The following is a 17125-nucleotide window of genomic DNA, read 5'->3' on the forward strand; positions in this document are numbered from 1 at the left end:
TAGATGCGGCTTATTCAAAACTTCTGGTTGCATGCAGCAGGGAGAAACGTTGAACAAGTGTTGTCCAAGCATATATCAACGGTGAATCCAAATTGTGTTCTAACTATTCTGATGTTTGTGATCTCATAATTATGCCCAGTTTCCAATTCATGCATTCGCCTGAATGGTAGACGGCACCCGTACATCCTGGTGATGATAGCAGATTCCAGGACCAGATAGCAGACTCCAACAGCAGATTTCAGTAGCAGGTAGCAGCTTCCAGGGTAGCAGAGTCACTACATTATTTTACTATGGTACTTCACAATATTTCACTGTAAACTCGTACTTCACACTGTAAACTTGTACTTCACTGTTGTGAAGCACGCTCTCAGCGAGCTGCTTTTATAGCCAGAGGATACTGCGCAGTTACCCCTCACTCTTCTACCTCAAAAACGGTTTGATGACATCATCTACTGCGCAGTTAGAAGTAAAACAAAGAAAATTGCGCAGTTACGCGATCTTGAACAGGTTCAAACCTGTCCGATGACGTCATCTTCTACGCAGCAGAAATAGAACAAAGAGAACTACATAACCTTGAACAGACTCAAACCTGTCTGATGATGTCATCTACTACGCAGTTCAAAAATCTACCGTATAGTTTGAATAACCAATCAAATTATTATTAATTAATCAAGAAAAATAATTAACCAATAAGATTATCGAATGGTGGGAGTAAAATCCACAGATCGCGTTATAAAAGGTTGAATTGATTGTAAGAGTCATCATTCAGTCACTCTTCGTTGTCAAGAGCAGTAAAAATGGAGATCATTCTCGACATTCAAGGATTCAGAGGAGCTGATAATCGCTTCATTGTTAAGGAGTTGGCCTCAATAACAATTCAACATGATATTGATAATATTGAAGAGTTATCATGCACACTATTTCAACCGCCATATCACTGGAAGGTGTTACCAGTCAACTATCAACGTCTGAATACCTGGCTGATCCGAAATTATCATGGAATCGGTTGGAATGCTGGAATAACTTCATATTACAAGCTCAAAGAAGTTGTCAATTATTTAAGTTGTAATAAAAAAATTATTTATGTCAAAGGTATCGAGAAAAAGTTATGGGTTCAAAATTTAATTGATTGTAATAATAAAATTGTAATCGATCTCGATAATTTCAAATGTCCCTCTCTAAAAAGTATGAAAATTTATAACAATCATTTTTGTAATTATCATGATCGTTTATCTGATTTATGTGCCTTGGAAAATGTAAAAAATTTTAAAGATTGGTTTGTAAGCACTCAATAAATCTAAAGTAAATGAATTATAATTTTTATTATTATTTCATCCTAACACATTTAATTAAGAATAGAATTAATTATTGTTAGTTATTAAATTCAAATAATTTTCCAACACTACTACTGATATTAATACTTATCAACACCTGTAGATGGCGTAATGGTTTTTGATTTTTTAATTATGATAATCAATAATCAGTTTTTTTTTCTAAAATTTTATAATTAATATTTGTTTAAATTAAAAGTCATGCATTATTTTATATAACCATTTAAAAATAAAAACTGAGTATTGATTTTCAAAATATATCGCTAGAAGATTTTTGGATTTGACGATAGAGAGCACATCAACCCCATATTAGTTTATCAAATAATAATAATAATAATAATAATTTTTGAAATAAAGATAAATAATAATTATTTTCTAATATTTTGTTATTACTATTATTAACTTTGTTTAAATTAAAAGTTGTATGCTATTTTATAAAGTAATTTGAAAATAAAAAGTGAGTATTGATTTTCAAAATATATCGCTAGCAGATTTTTGGATTTGACGATAGAGAGCACATCAAACCCATATTAATTTATCAAATAATACATAACTTTTAATTTAAATAAATATTAATAATATTAATAACAAAATATTATAAACTAATAATAATTATTTATCTTTTATTTAAATTAAAAGTCATGTATTATTCTATATATGTATATATAACTAGAAAATTTTTTAATATTTTTGAATTGACAGCTTTCACGCTCTAAGAATAAACTGATAGTAGATGGCTATAGTACAAGAAGCGCGAAATTCAAACTATCATTATGATAAGTAACTTAAAAAATTATGATTAAGTATAACTTATTGAATTTGAATTATAAATATTAATCTTAAATTAAAAATGTGAGGAATTATAAATAAAAACAATGAATTATTTATATTGAAATCCAATATTTTATTGATTAAATAATTCCACTGGTCATTTTTACATCAAGACTAGAATTAATAAATTCAAATTTATTATATTTTCCACCATGATAACGCAGAAACAGATAGTTTGAATCTATTAATTCATTCAAACTCTTCATGAAGTTATCATCTTTTAGATGTTGAATAGTTCTTGATGGTAGATAAATGTTAAATTCATCGTTTATATTAGCAACAATCCTAGTTCCATACTGAGTTGTAATAGCTTTGATACCGTTAATCTTATATTCTCGATTAAACTCCAACTCATTCATTTTCTTAACAGGAAGAATCCCAGTAAGACAATTAACCTCATTTATCTTGGTAAGATCCATGATTGATTGCTGTAGAACTTTTTTAATTAATTGTATTGGTTATATATTATATATTATTAATTGTAATGGTTCATTAAATGATTCTTCATTTAATTCATATTTTGATTAGACAGTAAATGGATACTTACAATTAGTAATACTGATAGGTAGAAGATGTATATCACCAAAACTGCGCAGTTACGCAACCTTGAACAGGCTCAGACCTGTATGATGACGTCATCTACTACGCAATTAGGAATAAAGCAAAGAGAACTACGCCGTTACCGTGACCTTGAACAGGTTCAGACCTGTTTAGAAGTAGACAGAAACCTCGACAGATGGCGTATCTTCTCGCTTGTACTCCTCATACGTACAGTTTGAATATATTAATCTTTTCAGAATATAAACAATGAAATGCACGTGTGATCTAAGCAACTATTATTGATGCTGAGATCACAGGTGCATTTTTTAACAAAAATGCAGGAAATCAGAATCAAAATTTGAAATGGCGGAAATCAGACTCAAAATGGCGGATATTATACTTAAAATTACGGCTCGATATAAAAATGGTGGAAATCAGATTCAAAATGGCGGATTCATAACATAAAATGGCTGAAGTCAGATTCAAAATGGCAGATTTCAGATAGCAGACTCTAAATGGCGGATAGCAGCCACTAAATGGCGGATAGCAGCCACGAGATGGCAGATAGTAAAATTCAAAATGGCGGATAGAAAGATTTAAAAAAATGGCGGATAGCAAAATTTAAAAAATAGCGGAAGAATTAACCACCAGCGCCACCATATCCCCAATATGTGGGTAAAACAGAGCTGCCAACTCCCTTAAGGTGCCGGTAAAACAGACCCACCATATCCACTGCTAGTAAGGTAGACCCCAGCTTAGCATTGACATGGACCCACAAATCTGTTTTACCGACTGAGTAGCACCCCCCTGTTTAACTACTCCAGTCCGAGTGCTCTGAAGACCATGCGTCTTAGACCACTCGGCTAACCTCACCAGTTAAAATTAAAAGTTATAGCAGTTTGAAAATGAAAAAAATCGTTTTTCATCAAACTTTTATTAGACTTTTGGGCTCGAAGAGCTCAACAGAATCAAACAGCTTATTTTTGAGCTTGGAGAGCTCGAAATATGACAACTAATCTTTGAACTCGAAGAGTTCAAAAACATCGCAAAAGCGGCAAAATTGCAAGCGTGTGATAACTGAACTTAGCGGGAAGTTGCAGGGATGATCTTTAGGGTCAACAGTTGTCCAAATTTTTTTTATTTATATCGCGGTTACGGGTTAATATGAGTGTAATAATATCAAATCAAATAATTTGTCAGGGATATGAAATATGTTTTAATAACAATTATTTTCTTTAACATAATAGATAGTAACATTAAAAATAATCTATTCTTGACGTTTGTGTGTCTGTGTTTATGGAATGGTGTACTATGCGAGACATCAATTCTTCCCGGTCAGTGCTGCTTTTGTAGGAATGAAAAAATGAATTTATAGAAATCTCTAAAAATAAACTTGGAATTTAATAGAAATGTACTTTAATGTTAAAGGAAAAAATTATGAAAGAACCTCCCTTTAATAGTGAGAAACTATTAATAGAGACACGTAAATAAAGAAAATGGCTTATTAGTAAATCTGTAAGTTTGACTAACTAAAGAAAAATAAATCTCTATTTTTGAAAATTTCTTTTACTGGAAATATTATTATTTGTTAGAAATTAAGAAAATCTAAATAAATAAATAAAATTTTGTGTAAATAAAAACTTATTAATTGCGAAAGTAATTCATATAAATGGATATCTTTTCAATATTCCTGTTAAATAAAAATAATTCTCATCTTATGGATAATATAATTTTCGGAAAAGCTTGGGTTTGTACTATAGTATTTAGGGTAATTAATAGAAAAATAATCGTTTATTAATAAACCTATAAATGAATGCCTAAACGATTTTATGGAATTTCGCAGAAATGGAATTAAAAATTTTTAAAAACTTAAGAAAATTGAAATTCACATAAATTGCTATCAATAAAAAGAGAAACAGTAAATATGTAAATCTCTCAAAATATATCTCTAATAAATAATAGTTTAGAAAAACTAAAAAACACGCTTTTTATAGAAAACCGAACTAAAAAAATAGAAAATAAGTTTTAATAAATTTAAATTAAGAATAGTGTTAACCCGACTAGAAATGTTAATGTAAGACCTATTGGGTCCTCACCCGACTAGAAATGTTAATGTAAGACCTATTGAGTCCTCATTGGGCTGCCTAATAGGGACCCCAAATAGGGATGTCACGCAAAGTCCTATGTGGCCCTCATTGGGAAATTCCTCTCAGGTCCCAGTGGGGAAAACCCCATCAAAACCTAATCCAAATTTTTAAAGAAAAAATATTATGATCTTCGAAAAGATTAAAAATAATATAGAATTAGATACTCATGTTACATTACTCATTAGTAATTATTTAATTTGAATTGAAACGAAATCATTGGTCGGAAAAATCCTTGTCGAGAGTTGGGCTCGAACTTGCGTCCTTAGGGTCCTTAGTCGTTCACGTTACCGCTGGTCCAAGCAGGAATGCTGATCAATTCAATCGGTTAACTGACACTTTATTCATGCTATGCTCAAGCTTTTACAAATTGTTTTTTTTATTTATTCACTTTTCTGGCGTGAAAATACAATTTTTGTATAAATTAAATAGAAAATTTTAAAATAAAAAAAAAACAACTGAAAAATCCAAAAAAATTGAAAGAATTAAAAATAAAATTCCTTAAAACTGTCCGATTTGATTTGGGATCCTCTTTATGCTAACATAAAGAACTGTTATTTTCAAGATTAAAATTTTGTTGAAATGCATATTATTTAAAAAAATTTTTTATTTGGATAAAAATTTAATTATGAAAAATACCGATAATGAAAATTTTTTTTCAATTAAAATTTCTTTTCATACTGAGAAAAAAAATTTGGAGTATGAATTTTGTTTCAGCAACATTAAAATGTATTTCAGTCTAAAAACTCAATATTTGGATTTCATCAGCACAGAAAGAAAAATTTCTTGACTGGAGAACAAAATTCTTGGCTCAAGAAAATTTTTGGGTACCGGAAAGAAGACCGAAGCTTGTTGCTCGAAGTAAAATTTTTTCTCGAAATTCTATTCTTGGTGGAAGTAATTTTTTATTAATTCAAATCATCATAAATACTTGATACAAAAAATTTTTATCGTTGATCAAGATTTTTAGATACCTTAGGGAAACAGCGCCACCTAATTCAGCTGAGAAAAAAATCTTCCCATTTGACATGTTAATCAATAAAAATATTAATGAAAATTTACTTCTATCAAGAACTAAATTTTTTGTAGCAAGAGGCAGAATTTTCTTAAAACAAGATTTTCTTGACTTAAATAAACTTTTTTGGATCTAGATATGTATTTCTTGAAGCAAGGGAATTAATTTTGTTGGAATAAGTGAAAATTCTTGTGTCAAAAAAAAAAAAAATTTTTTTTTCCAATGTTGGATGAATTTTTTTCTAATTCTTTTTTATTCTCAACAAATAATTTTTATTTTTATTTCTAATTAATTTATGACAAATATATTCTAATAATATAAGCTCACACATCTTTGGGCGATTAATTTTTTATATAAATAAACGACTGCCTAAATTTAAAGATTATTTCTTCATGTATCTACTCACAGTTTGGGTTAACCTAATTGGGTTCTACTACGAGCCCAGTTAGGAAAGCCCATCGATGCAATATTTATATTACGTTGAGAAAATCATCTTCGGTCCCATACAGGTCTCACTTGGGAAAACTTAGCAATTTTATTTTTATTTTTCGTTAGGTTATCCCTCTTAAGTTCCACCCAGGACCTTATTGGGAAATACAATAAAAATTCTTGATTTTACGTTGGGATTTCCCAACTGGGGGCTAATTAGGCCCTTATAGGGATTTCCCCATTGGACATGCCTCTTCGGGACCCAATCAGATCCAGATGTATACCCTGGGTAATCCCAAAGTAATTTCTAGTCGGGAACTGAACAAAACTTTTTCTTTTCGTCTTGGGTTTTCCCATTGAGGTCCAATGCAGATCCCAATTGGGAATAACTAACCAAAACTATTTTTTTTATCTTGGGCTTTCCCATTGAGGTCCAATGCAGAGCCCAATTGGGAATAACTGACCAAAACTTTTACTTTTTATCTTGGGTTTACCCATTGAGGCCCAATGCAGATCCCAATTGGGAAAAACTGGTTAAAATTTTGTACTGTTGTTTTGGGAATTCCCAATTAGGTCCCACACAGAGCCTGAATGGGAAAAACTAATTACAAATTAATGAATTATTTCTGAGGATTTCCTAATTGGGAACTGATTGGGCCCTCATAGAAATTTCCCTATTGGGAATGCCTCCTTGGAACCCAATAGGGTCCAGATATATACTCTGGGTATTCCCGAAGTAATTTCTAGTCGGGTGACCCATGCACATACAGACATACAGACAGCATCGCGGGAGTAGTCAGGGAAGCTTCCTGAGACCTTAAAACGTCGAGATTGATGAAACCTCGATTTTTGCAAAACGGGGTAAAAACAATAACTTCCCGACTTTTCGAAAATCATTAATTTTCTTAGCGGGAAGTTAAAAAAATCTAAAAATTGAATGCATCTCTTTTAATTCTCCTTGGAGAATTATGTTAACATGTTATATATTAACATGCACTTGAAGTTATTCATAAATAATTACATCGAATTTTTCATAAATTAAAAAACAAACACACAAAAACACCTGTTAATGAGCGCCAGTGTTGAGTGTCATTAATTTTAAACTTTTGCTTGCTCTCTCAGAAATGTTAACATTTAAAAACGTAGAAAAATAATGGAATCGATATGTTAACATGCAATTGAAGTAATTCGTAAATTATTACTAAAAATTATGCATAAACAATATCATGAAATTATTCATAAATAATTACATAAAGTTATTTATAAATAATTACATACAATAATTCATAAATAAACAATTGAATACACAAATACACCTGTTAATGAGCGCCTGTGTTAAGTGCTGTTTGTTTCAATTTTTCGCCTGTCCTTACGGTAATTTTTATGAACTTTCTTATTGTTATCTCCGCTTCATTTTCCGAGGATAGCAGTGGGGATTTTCAATTTGCACGCCCGGTGACAAGCCGAAACTACTTGTCAAAATCGAAAGGTAAGGGAAAGCCCTTACTAACCGTAACGCCAATTCCATGGTCGATAATGACCCTGGGAAGATTGATTTTTCCTGTTACAGTACTATTAAAAATGACCCAGTGAAATGGGTATTCACAACTAGTTAATAAATAAATAACAATCTAAAATGCGAAAAAGTAGCAGAGTGTCCTGAGTATTAACTGATGCTTGAACGTAAATGGATTGATAAAAGTTTACGATACAAAATTAAAAAAAAAATTGTAAGGTTTAGGTAATTATACTTATTTACTCAAAGTGTGAAGTAGTTTTTCAACTATTCATTTTAAATCTTTCATCATTGACTTTTCAAAGAAGACTAGTTTCCACGACTGTTAGAATTCACATCAATGACATGCTATTATACTAATATATGTTATAGTATTTAATTTTAATAGTGGGAGTAAGTGTTTAAAGTCGACGATAAAATAGGCCCATTGCTCGAAGTTACTTGTAGCTATACATTTAATCTTTTTGCGTGAACGTCCTTGAGATCATTGGCACAATACACGTGCATCTGTATGAATCCTCTTTGTATTGTACGTATCCACTTACATATTTCATGATATGTAATAAAATGAGTTCATTTATTATACTTTTCAAATACGATACGTTATTGTAGTACATGTTCATACTGGAATAGAATAGATTTTATAATTCTTATAATAACTAAGATCAACTTAGGTATCCATAAGTAATTTGCTTTACATAATTAATAAATAAAAATAGCTATTGCATTGAAATGTCTTAACGAATTAAGAAGATTATTTATAATGGTCATAAAGGTGTTAATTACTAGAAAAAATACAATTTGTTTTACATGAGATTAGAGATGGATCTTGCTAGTGTAATAGAAGCAAGCTGTCTAACAATCGCAATTGAGGTAAAATTTTTATCGTTACCTAAGGCTTGAAAAATAAAAGAAATTATCACACTAGATAGATTTTATTGAATGAATAAATACTACTGAATACAGAAAAACATAAACATATTCAAATTATAGTCTCTTTATGAGTTTGAAGATACAGTTTACAAGAACTTTAATTGATTGTCACATTTTTAAAAAATGTGTTGAGCTCTTTGAACTCAAAAATACAATTTTCGTGTCATTTTGAGCAATTCAAGCTGGAAGAGATAGCCGTTCGGTGCTATTGAGCTCTTAGAGCTCAAAAGTCTAATAGAAATTTTATAGAATCCTACTTTTTAACCTCCCGCTAAGAAAATCAATGATTTTCAAAAAATCAGGAAATTATTGGTTTTATCCCGTTTTACAAAAATCGAGTTTTCATCAGATCTCGACTTTGAAGGTCACAGGAAGCTTTCCTGACTATCCTCGCGAGGTTATCACGGTGTGTGTGTGTGTGTGTGTGTGTGTGTGTGTGTGTGTGTGTGTGTGTGTGTGTGTGTGTGTGTGTGTGTGTGTGTGTGTGTGTGTGTGTGATTTATTCGTTGATAATATGTATTTTTTGGGACACTTTCGAGTTAGATCTTGGAACGCAACAAAATCTTTTGGATATTTGTTCATTCATAATATTTATTCATGTATCATTTTGGTTTATGGTATATTTTGCAGCATCACCTCCATACCAAAATTTAAATTGTATAAAAATTATGTATCAATATAGAAAGACTGATAAAAAAATTTCTGAGGCATGCGAAAATTCGATCTACATCAAGAGTGAAACAGTCTGAATTTGTGATAACTCAACATCAGAAATAAAATTAACAAAAATTATTTTTTCATCATTTGTTATCAAATAGCATACCAGTCTTGAAAATTAACTATGGCTCAGTCCTGGCAACCAAGCTTGGCCCAGTTATGGCAACCAAGCTTGGCCCAGTCATGGCGACCAACCGTGGCCCCATGTTATCATTTGTAACGGAGTGATCGTTACCCGTTAAAAGCCCTTTTACTCGCACTCGTTTAATAATCGACGGATCACAGAGCGCTGTGATTTTAAGCCTTCGTAGGCATAGTTTTCGACTAGTAAGTCAGTCCTCAAGGTGGAGGTGTCAGTGTAGTGAGAGTGGGGAGAGCAGAGGAAGAAAGAAACGCACCAAGAAATTTTGGAAGAATTATTGTGACTGAACAGTCGAACCAAAAACCTTGTGAAAAGTTCCCTAACCAGGTAATTATTTTTTATTCGCTCGATCTAAGTGGAATGAAGCGATGAAACTTGACAAATTTAATGCTTGCTAGGCCTAGGTGTCGGCTCGCGTCAGTTTGGTTTAATTCGTAACATATTTTAATGCCAACTTACTGTTACAGGAAAATATTATCTGAGGAGAACGTGACGTGATGTGGTGATCTAGGACTTTGCCGCCAAGTTAACACCTCACCGAGGAGATATTCCATACGGTGACTAAAACTTAAGAGTCGCAGCGTCGAGGAATTGCGAATAAAATTTAGAAAGAAACTCCAGGTATAATTATCATGTCTAAATAATTTCTCGGTGAAGCGGCATCAGCCAGGCCTTATGTCGGCTGAAGGTCATCGCCTTTTCGCGTTCGGTCACAATCATTAATTTTAACAAAATTTAAAAATTGTTAGTTTAACCAAAATTTAAGTAATTAATTTAACAAGGTTTAAGACTTAATTTAACCGAATATTAAGAATTAATTAACAAAATGTTTAAGAACAAATTTCGTAAAACATTGAGAGAAAAGTCCGAATAAAAGTCAGATTAAAATTACGAATAAATTTAAGAACAAGTCAGAAATAAAATGCTAAATATTTAATTAATAATACCAGGAATTATTTTGGGTTATTAATTAAACACGTAGGCAGAGTCTGGATTAAATTTACTAGGAATTATTTCAGTATGTTAATTCATGATTTCGGTGTCACGTGGAAAATTGATCTCTGGTAATTGAGTTTAAGTAAAATCAGTTAATTTTGTGTCAATTAAAATCATTGAGATAGTTCAGTAAAAAGTTTTAGAAAAATCATCAGAAGTAAAAATTAGTTAAAATCAACATAAACCCTTGAGGAAAAATTTCTCTGAAATAACTATAAAAAAATTTTAATAAGTACGAATAATAGTTCATAAAGTTTTTTGTTTTCTTAAAAAGTTCGAAAAAGTCTTATTAAATCAGAAAAACTCTTTATTCGACTTAGAAAGTCCGGTTTTTACCAAGATTTCGGACTCTGCCAGAAAAGTCATTCAGAGTTATTAAAACTTCTTATAGAAATCCTTGTGGAAATAATTCTCTGAAAAATCTCTTAAAAAGTCAAATTTTCCCTGCAAGTTGGGACTTTCCTAAAGGGTTATTAAAGATTTGATAAGACTTATTCAGTTTTCCAGTAAAAAGAAGAGAAAGTTTCGTTTCAAAAAATTTACTGGTCAGAATTGGAGAAAATTGAAAATTAAACTATTGAAAGAATTAATGCATGTTTTGTAAAGAATTTTTTTTTCGAATAATATTTTCATCACAAAAATATTTCGATAAACATATAATTGCTCATAGTTGAGCATGTCAAAACATCAACAGCAAATAAAGTGCATTTGCTGGTAAAGACAGATACTACTCAGAGAGTAAATCAAATCAATATTTAATTTGGACTATAACATATATAACTTAACTTTCTAGGTAGGAAAGAATTTTCTAACCATACACCATCTATGAGAAACTGAAAATACTTCTTTTTTCAGTCAACTTTCTTCAGCAAGCTTGTCTAGTCGACAAGTTCAAAATGGTCTAAAATAGAGATACTGCTCTTAAAATTATGTGCGATAGCTCATTGGATCCGGAATGACGCCTAGAAAAATGTTCTAAAAGTGTTTATTAGCACATAAAAAATTGCAAAAGTTATAAATAATTAAAGATGAAAAAAAAAGGTATGTCGTTTTATTGTTCTTTTAAAAAATACGTGCTACAAGAGTTGTTGCAGCGGCTGCTTCATCTGTCTACTAAAAATCAAATATAATTCTTAAACTATTAGAGATACGAAAATAAACATTCTAGTCAATATATAAAAGATTAAACGATCTTTTAAATGAGTTATTATCAAACATTTTAATTATTGCTAATCTATTGTTATGCGCATTTGTTTATAAAAAGTAATTTTTTTTTCGATGTTTTTCAAATTTTCGTAACTTCTAGCTTTTTAAATAATGACGATACTAATTTTTTTTCAGAAAATTTTTTGAAAAATGACATCATTTATAAATAAATGAAAAAAGCTTGCTGAAAAAAGTTGAGTGAAAAAAGAAGTATCAGTTTTTCATAGATGGCGTATGGTTAGAAAATTCTTTCCTACCTAGAAAGTTAAGTTATATATGTTATAGTCCAAATTAAATATTGATTTGATTTACTCTCTGAGTAGTATCTGTCTTTACCAGCAAATGCACTTTATTTGCTGTTGATGTTTTGACATGCTCAACTATGAGCGATTATATGTTTATCGAAATATTTTTGTGATGAAAATATTATTCGAAAAAAAAATTCTTTACAAAACATGCATTAATTCTTTCAATAGTTTAATTTTCAATTTTCTCCAATTCTGACCAGTAAATTTTTTGAAACGAAACTTTCTCTTCTTTTTACTGGAAAACTGAATAAGTCTTATCAAATCTCTAATAACCCTTTAAGAAAGTCCCAACTTGCAGGGGAAATTTGACTTTTTAAGAGATTTTTCAGAGAATTATTTCCACAAGGATTCCTACAAGAAGTGTTAATAACTCTGAATAACTCTTCTGGCAGAATCCGAAATCTTGGTAAAAATCTGACTTTCTAAGTCGAATAAAGAGTTTTTCTGATTTAATAAGACTTTTTCGAACTTTTTAAGAAAACAAAAAACTTTATGAACTATTATTCGTACTTATTAAAATTTTTTTTCAGTTATTTCAGAGAAATTTTTCCACAAGGGAATAATTTTAAACAAATTTCGATTGTGTGAAATAAAACAAAAATCAAATTAGAATCAGAAAATAATTGTTAAAATCATTTAGTTAAGAGTAGAAAACAAAATGCTTGTAAATTTCGTCCGAAGAAAAATCGACAAAAGTTTGGGAGAGGGTCAGCCATTTTGTCTAGCGCTAAAACTCTGAGGAAAGGACACACAAGGCCGAGACTAAAATCTCAATGCGTTTTAAAATAAAATATATTCCTCAAAAATAAAATAAACTCTAAGTTTTAAGCAACACAAAAGAAAGTAAAATAAGGTCATTTAGTCGAAATAAAATAAACTCAGTTATTCGGAGACAAGTAATATATTTTAGTCAAAACTTAAATAAAATAAAATCAATTGACAAATTCTTAATGCGGAGATTAAAATCAAATAAATTAATGCGTTAGCTCTGACTATATAATTGCGGCAAAATTCAAACAATTTGAGTAAAATAAATTTACAAATTTCGGCAAAATTAAATTCAGATAAAACAATTAATAAAACGAAACTAAATCAATTTTAATTAGAATAATTAAGTAAAATCATGTTATAAAATTTGGCGAAATTAAAATCAACAAAAAAAAAATAAATTTGTAAAATGCTTGGGTGTAACGAATATTTTGTCGGCAGATTATTAAGACCTTTGTCGTCAGATTTTAATCTATTAATACAAGATACGAAGACCTCTTAGTATTAAATATTTATTGTTGTATTATTAAGACCACGGCAATAAATTAGTTAAGAATTTTAAATAGGAAATTAATTTAATTAAGAATTGGGATTAGGAATCAATGGAAAATGGATTTTAGCAAATTAGTTAATCGGATCTTAAATTGGAAAATTTAATAATAAAATTTGGAAAAAAATGATATTGTGTATGCGTATGAGAAAAATAATTACACTTAGAAATTGCGATATGGTCGCTCCATATGCGGGTATCGTCGGGAATAGGCACTATGATAGGAAACCGTGTATAGACGCCCAGAGGGGTACACGGGAATAAGTTAGAAACCGCGATATGGTTGTTCCATATGAGGGTATCGTCGGAAATAGAAACTATGATAGAAAACTGTCGTATAAAAAGGAATAGGACCTAGGATTAAGTGTTAATTAATTGTAAGGGGATTATTATTGTAAATGGGATTGGTTAAATAAAATTTCTTGTAAAATGAATTTCTTTGATAATTTTTGTTCCTTTCTAGCAATCTCTGGCAACCCTGTAGAATTACTCCATGCTCTGGTCCAGTTTCTGGATACTGTGTCTAAAAATCCAGTGGCACCCTAAATAAATAAAGGGGTGACCAAAGAGAACGAGTAGAACAGTTCATTCAGTTTCCCTCCGTTTCACATTCCAGACTTCCACCAAGGCTGGGCCAACTCTGGCTAACAAGCTTGGACCAGTGTTTATGAAACATAATATATTATAGAGTTGGGCCAAGCATGGGCCCGTTGTTCTTTCTTATATGGGATGCATTGATCACAGTCGTAGTGACAATTTTTTTGAAGAAAAAAAATTAGTTGCAAAAAGTTCGAAATTCTTATGTTATTCAAATGAGAAATGTAACTCGATTTCGGCATGGTTTAATGCGGTAAGAAATAGCTTATTGTAAAATATTTTTTTTTTAGATCAAGAACTAAAAATCTAGGGGACAATAGCGAAAAAAAAATCAACTTGAGAAATAACAGACACCTTAATATAGATATACATGTGATATAATGCGCGTCATGATCGTCATGAAATTCGTCATGGAGGCTCATTCTGTTGATCAATACCAAGATCGAGTTCAAAGATGAGCAAAATCAGCCGGTTAGCTTACAAGTTTATGGGTGTTTAAAAATTTTTTTTTATTTTCAAAAAAATTAGAATTCTGTCATTTTTATGGAAACAATTTTCAAACCGTAGAAGATAATTGAAATGTATAAAATTTATCTTAAATTTCCCGTAATTACCTGTAATTTATGCTATTAGTAATTTAATTTTGATTATTTTTCGAATTCATACTGCTACTTTTGAAAAAATTTTCCAACACATGTATTTCGAGTCTTTATGTTCAAATAATTTCTTAGCCGTAAAAGATAGCTTTTATCTATTATATAAATGTTAAATATTAAAATTAAAAAAATTATAAAAAGTGAAATCTATCTATCCATATCGGGTGTAGCCGAATGGTGTTTTTTTAATCTAATTTTCGTGAATAATGAACTTTGATCTAAAACTTAGCCTGTCATTTTGTTTAGAGAGTTTTTTGTGAGTACGAAAAATTTCAACACGATTGGAAATTTAGTTAGTCAGTTTCAACAAAATGATGATAAAAATCTTTAGAAATTACAAAATTACTTATCCATAGTGAATATTGAATATCGAATAAATCATCAATAATTAATTATTAAATAAGCAGTTTTGCTACATAAGTATTAATACTTAGGGTATTTCTGAGTTTATTAAATAAATTAATTTACTCTTAAATTAATTTATAAAGACCCTCTAGAGTTTGGCCTTGATGTCCTACACTTTTCCGCAGCACGTGCGCTAGGGGCGTATCACAATAATATAAGAATTCACAGAAATTTGACACAGGTACATTTCTTAACTACGGTACTGCCAGTATACGTCTAATGAAGTTAAAATTAGAGGAAAGGGTACTCATATGAACACTATTACTTATTTTCGCGTTTACTCACATAAATTCACGACGTTCTACCATTGGCATTCTTTTTCACTAGTTACACACGTAAACTATTCAAGACTCTCAACTACTAAAGGGTTGATTTAAGAGTGATGTTTTTTCATCAAAAGAGCGGAATTGTTTGAAACAAAAGTGAACTTGAATCAAACTTTTTTTTTAAGTCTATGAAATATTTCTCAAATGTATCCAAAAGCTTATAAAGAAAGATTTAATTTTTTTTTAATTTTTCTATAAGCTATCACACCTTTTGATTCGATAAAGCTTAATAAATGCATTCATTTTTGTATCAAGACCGTTTTTTTAGATTTATTCAATTTAATTTTCTTTAACATTTTTTAATTTTTTAATTATCGTATATGAATTGAGGTTTACATGAATTTGGATGGAAGTCTAGTTAAACCTCTATTAAGTTATTTATTATTTTAATAACCTATTTAATATTACGACTCTTGATTATATAGTGTGATAGCGCGAGGGATATTATGTAGGGTCGCAGAATTGGTACCGACCACAGATTTATATATACTTCACTTTGAGGTGTGACATATAATATTTTAATAGTTAATATAATAATTCGAGGTTGAATTCATAATTTACTAAATAATGAACATAATTTTAGATTTGAATTATTAAGATGATCGGAATTAGAAAATTATATAAATGTAAATTCAAAAATATACAAATGTATATAAAAAAAAAGTTTGAACGAATACTTGCTGACATTTGCTTGGCTTGTATAAGTGAATTGCAAAAAGTTTTTGAATTTATCAAGGCAAATTAGTTGTACACAAAATTTAATTTCTATTTAATTGAATATCATTCTTTTAATTAATTTAAAATTGATTTACCTACAAGAAATTTAATTTTAATCGATCTTAACAATGATTAATTCAGATCTATATAATGTACAAATCTATAAATAAACAAGTATAAAAAATAATGGATTTCTGGTTAATTTATTTACGTTCTAATCAGTAAAAATTTTATTTTAATTTTACCCACGTTGGAACTTTGAATAATTGATGATATTGTTTTTATTATTAAGAAAAGGTTGATAGAATATAAATAAAACATTATCAAAATCATTATTAATCGATAATAAATTATATAAACGTAAAATGAAAAATACTCATTACTCACTTCTTTATTTACTTGTTTTAAGCAATATATCTTAACAAATTAGGATGTCGTATATTTCCAAAATTTTGCTAATTACGCGACCTCCGCAGGAAATTAGTAAGTTAATTTATGTTCCGCGCGTGAATACTGAAGGATTTGGCAAACTCTTATAGTAAATAATCTCGGTGGATATGAGAATCACTGATTCACCTGCAGATGGTCATATATTTATTCACTGTTTAATATCACTCTAATTACAAAAGATTTTTTGTTTTCATATTATGAATAACGTTCTAATACGAAGTACTTTATACTATATTGAAAAATGTTAAATCAAAAATATTTTGCACATGATAAAATAACATTTGACAATATAAACACACTCAGGTAGACATTAGCGAGTAGAATAGTGACTAAGTGATACTATAGTGGCAACGTATACAATCTCTACTCATTTTTATCCCTACCACTATACTAACTTGCTCACACACATTTTCTTTCACTTTAACTCCACTTGTTGCATGTTTTAATTCAAAGTTACTAGTCTTAACTATTATCACAAAGTGTAGTTTATGACTTCATTCCATAACAAGTCATAATTTTAGATAAATTTAAAAATTAATTTGTCCAAT

General features: G+C 29.8%; 1 protein-coding gene across 2 annotated transcripts in view; it reads right to left on the minus strand.

Annotated features, from left to right (window-relative positions):
- Nucleotides 1-16890, minus strand: part of LOC141526035 (G protein-activated inward rectifier potassium channel 3) — a 102797-nt gene extending 85907 nt beyond the window's left edge. For both annotated transcript variants that reach the window (XM_074240762.1, XM_074240761.1), the window contains exon 1: nt 16515-16890. The gene's annotated coding sequence lies outside the window, so the exon portion shown is untranslated. The remainder of the gene's footprint in view (nt 1-16514) is intronic.
- Nucleotides 16891-17125: the final 235 nt, after the last annotated feature.

The sequence above is a fragment of the Cotesia typhae genome, unplaced genomic scaffold (assembly GCF_013202065.1).
Source record: "Cotesia typhae breed Kobodo isofemale line unplaced genomic scaffold, CoteBio_Ctyphae contig_30, whole genome shotgun sequence".
Lineage (NCBI taxonomy): Eukaryota > Metazoa > Arthropoda > Insecta > Hymenoptera > Braconidae > Cotesia > Cotesia typhae.